Raw genomic sequence first — 4,248 nt, 5'->3', positions numbered from 1 at the left:
ATTACTACTATTCTCCTCTGCAGATATTGATTTGTGTTATTGAGTGGATATGCTATCTTACAAAAATTCAACATGTTAGGGAATTAATTATTATGCGAAGAATATATAACATCTGAATTCAGTACAAAAAAATGCTTAAATAGCGGGGGTAAAATTACATGTAGTGGGAGTCAGTAACACCATAATTTACTGTTGCGACAGTAGTGAAAACCGTTATAAATTGGTGTGAAACAATTAAATAGCGGGAGTTTTTGACCTACGCCTGGTACCATTAGTAGGGGTTTTAACCCCAAAAATATATGTCAAACAACTGCACTTCAAGTTCTGGGAGTCAAAACCCCCACAAATCATGAATTTTACTTTAAGAATAACTGGAGTTCTAATTCCTGTAATTTATGAACATGTAACCTTTTATAAAAATTCTATGTTAAATATTAATGACTAAATAACATGTGCATCATAGTCAAACCTAAATGGGGCTTATTAGAATTAAGAAATAATAAAATATTTCAACACAAAAGAATATATTATAAAATGTACTATTAGTTTTACAAACTAAATTGAAAAAATATTATTCACTTCAACCATTAAGATTACAAGAAACTTCAAATCATTATTAGAATAGTCATTCGCTAATATTGATTTTATTGATGAAAAGATTCACTATCATTCATATGCAACAATGTCCTCCAACCTCTCAGCGAGGCTATTACCTTCAAGCATTCTTAAAACTTCTGACATCACCGTACGTTCCGTAGGCATACTTTGTGTGCACAGTAGAGCTACCTGAATAAGCTGGTCAACCTCTTAATCCTAATTACCTTGAATATCTGCATCAACTATTGTTTTATATTTCTTGTCCTTCAGGAGTCCCTCCACCTGAATATTCAATGGAATGTTATAAGACAAAAAATAGTCATGCATGCAACTATATGTGACATCTCTAAGAGCATAACCACTAGAAAGCTAGTAAGATTTATGCAGGGAGGATAAGAAAACAACACTTGAAGGCATAAGCCTCAAATACAACCAATTATATCTAATTGACATTAGTGGTATTACTGTCTATTAGTGTTCATATTCCTATTACAGTTTCTGCATTCATCATAGATACAAGAGGTTCTGAAAAGCTTTTATTTTTAATAGTCACTTCCTAACAGTTTGACCATCTCCTTTTGCTTCTCTAGGATGGCAATCCCACATAAGACTAGCCTTTCTCAAGGATGGTTCTGAATGAGTACATGTCCTAAAGTATAATTTTTACTATATGTATACCCGAATCAACATGATTTAATTGGACATTAATATCGTAGTTGAAAATATACTTAATCTTATTTGAAATTGGCAAGGCATTAACAACAAAGAACTGCAATCTACAATGGTACCAAAACTTATAATGATACATAATTCACTTTTGCAATCTACAACGATACGTAAATTCACACGTAACAATGGCTATTTGCAGTCCACCAAAAACAAAATATACAAAATTATCAAATACAGTGTACATCACAATCCACAGTAGTGTCGAATTCATAAAATTCTTGTCACAACTCACATAGACAATACAACAAATAAATAAGGAAAATTATTACCTGAAAGGCACTAACAAGAGATCGTAACTCTCTACTTATCACTATCTATTACTTATCTTGGCACATAATCCACATCTAAGCTTTAAAAGAAAAGAAAAATGTTAGTTAGAAGGGCAAATTAAACCAAATTATCAAGAAAAGTTAAACTATAAGAACTGATAAAAAAAATCTAAAGTATAAGCAATTCATATATTTGCACCATTATTTGGTTCTCTTGACCTTGGGATCAACAACTTAGACGTTACTACATCCATGCCAATTTCCATCAGCACCAATTTTTCAATGAGAAAGTCATCACTTTCAAAAACAGTACTACAGAACTTTAAGGCCAAAAAGAAAGCGACCTTGCCATTGTAACTAGACCTTCCCTGTTACTGTGGACATTAAGAATTAATCCACCTTCATTACCTACCTCACAAGCATTTTGTGTGTCCTTAACTTTGATAATTCCCTTTAGTGTGTAGACTGTTCTCCAATAGAATGTGGACAATCTGAAACAAGTGATTTGAGATGATTGCAAAGTGAGAGAGAAAAATATAATACACTAACCTAGAGCAAAACTGTGCAATTACATACGTAGACTTGTTTTCCTTGTCAGTGACATCAACCGTCTTTATCGCACCAAAATCAGCAGATCGAGCTCCAAAATTTTCAGTACTCTACATACGTACTCTCTGAACAACTTTCATTTCATGAGTCATACATCTTTCAATGAGAACCCAAAATTTAACCTACCAAAAAAAATTAAGACTAACGTTAACCAAATAAAATGTTGAGCAGAATTCAAAGCAATTTATTACTTCATATGTTTTTTGTAGTGATTAATCTTATGTCCAACACATAATATGCAAGAGAATACATACAAGAGAGTTTTACAGGAAATATACCATTCATTCTGCAAGTCACCCTGGATAGCAATCACTAAATCTCTATTTCAGATGACCTGCAAATACATCTAGAACTAGAACATCACCACTTCCTGTGCCTAATTCTAGGAAAAATCCCATCCAATCAATATTTGTTTCATAAATAATCATCTAAAACTAAAATCCAATACAAAATCTCAAACAATCAGATATACCCCAAAATAATTGTATAAATCTCAAATAAGCATATACAATAGGATTGGAAAATTCAAGTCGAAGATCTTTTGAAAACCACTCTAATAGAACAAATTTACATCTATATAATTTAGAATAGATAATATGATGGTACTGCAATGAAACTTAACAATATCTAGAACCTTCAAATTCAGTCAACATTTATACTTGATTGGATGCTAGGACTGGAAAATTTAAACTAAAATTTAGTCTAGAAATGATAAAACTTTGACTCATTGAGTTGTAATTTGCACCAAATAATAGTTTTTCACACATTGCATCATATGTTGAAACATCTAAGAGCTTAGGAGTAAAATTTAGTGCTAATAATTAAGAAATGTAGTTGATTCATTATAAAGTACAACTTACCTGATCATTATACATAACGTAATAAATCGAACGAACAACTAACTTTAGCTCTATCTGAAGCAAATACATTATTCATAGCTCCTAATACTACACATGAGGGAGAAGATATTCTCACCTGTGATGATTTTGAGGATATTCGTCGACGGAAGAGCAAATCTACCAGCTTAGAGAGAATCCAATAAATCCTCTCTTCTTTAATGTAAAATCAATACCTTAGTAGAGTTCTTGTTCTCTTCCGCGGACAAAAATCACCATACATCTCTTTTTCTCCTCATCAAATCGATTTTTTGGAGTGACAGGGAGCTAGAAAATTCTTAGAGCATCCTGCAACCCTAAAATATTGGGAGGAAAAAAATGAGGGGAAGTTTTACACCCCTACACACATTTTCATTATAATGATTTTTTTTAAAGTAAATACTAATAAACTTTTATATTTTTGAAATAAAATTCTTATTTTCAGATGACGGGGGTTTAAACTCCCCTTATATATTTAGATTTTTTCTCTTTTCAGATTGCGGGGGTTCTTAACCCTCGCTATTTACTTTTATTTTCTGTCACCTCTAAAACCTCCGGTATTTAATGTAATTTGTAGGGGTTGCAACTAACCTCCACTTTGAAACTCCCGCAATTTAGGTATTTTTTTGTAGTGATTATTAGGTAAGGATTGGTGATTACTTCTTTTTTTGCCTTTATTCTTTTTAATTCATGAGTTATTTATAAATAAATTGTATGTTTAATATTTAGTATTTTTAGACAGCTTTAAAAATTAATAAACTATTTTGAAACAACTCTTTTATTTTAATGTATTGTGCATATTTGATTTAGTCTTTTGTTTGTAATAAGGAGAATGATTCACTTGAGGATCAGCAATGGTTTTTGAGTGTTAGTCAAGCCATGGTATAGAGTTGAGTCGTGACAGAAACATAGCTCATTACGAGAGATAATATTCTTGTGATTGAGATGAGTAATGAAAAGATAAAAAATAAGATATTGTAATGATTAAAGAAAAGCACACTAACCCAAAAAAGAAAAACATGTATTATTTTTAATGTCTATATTTCTAATTAAAACATATATTGTAAATTAAAAATATATATATATATTATACCATAAAATAATGTCTTAAACACAATGTTCTTGTAAATTATTAAATTTTTTAATATATTTATCTATTTATCCACTTT

The 4,248-nt window shown here is 30.8% G+C and overlaps 1 long non-coding RNA gene across 5 annotated transcripts; it reads right to left on the bottom strand.

The window, feature by feature from the left end:
- Positions 1–507: 507 nt before the first annotated feature.
- Positions 508–3,579, bottom strand: LOC104646869 (uncharacterized). 5 transcript variants are annotated; one of them, XR_003246179.2, is made up of 6 exons: positions 3,180–3,579; positions 2,483–2,586; positions 2,172–2,326; positions 2,008–2,086; positions 1,596–1,670; positions 508–879 (listed from the first exon to the last, which is right to left on the bottom strand). It is a non-coding gene; the product is annotated as an uncharacterized lncRNA (long non-coding RNA). The 5 variants fall into 5 exon arrangements; XR_003246176.2 differs by having other exon boundaries at positions 1,596–1,675; positions 2,483–2,580; XR_003246172.2 differs by having other exon boundaries at positions 1,596–1,675; positions 3,180–3,578.
- Positions 3,580–4,248: the final 669 nt, after the last annotated feature.

The sequence above is a fragment of the Solanum lycopersicum genome, chromosome 1 (genome assembly GCF_036512215.1).
Source record: "Solanum lycopersicum chromosome 1, SLM_r2.1".
In the NCBI taxonomy this organism is placed as follows: Eukaryota; Viridiplantae; Streptophyta; class Magnoliopsida; order Solanales; family Solanaceae; genus Solanum; species Solanum lycopersicum.
Note: the sequence above shows the minus strand (reverse complement) of the source record. Positions and strands in the feature narration are given on the sequence as shown.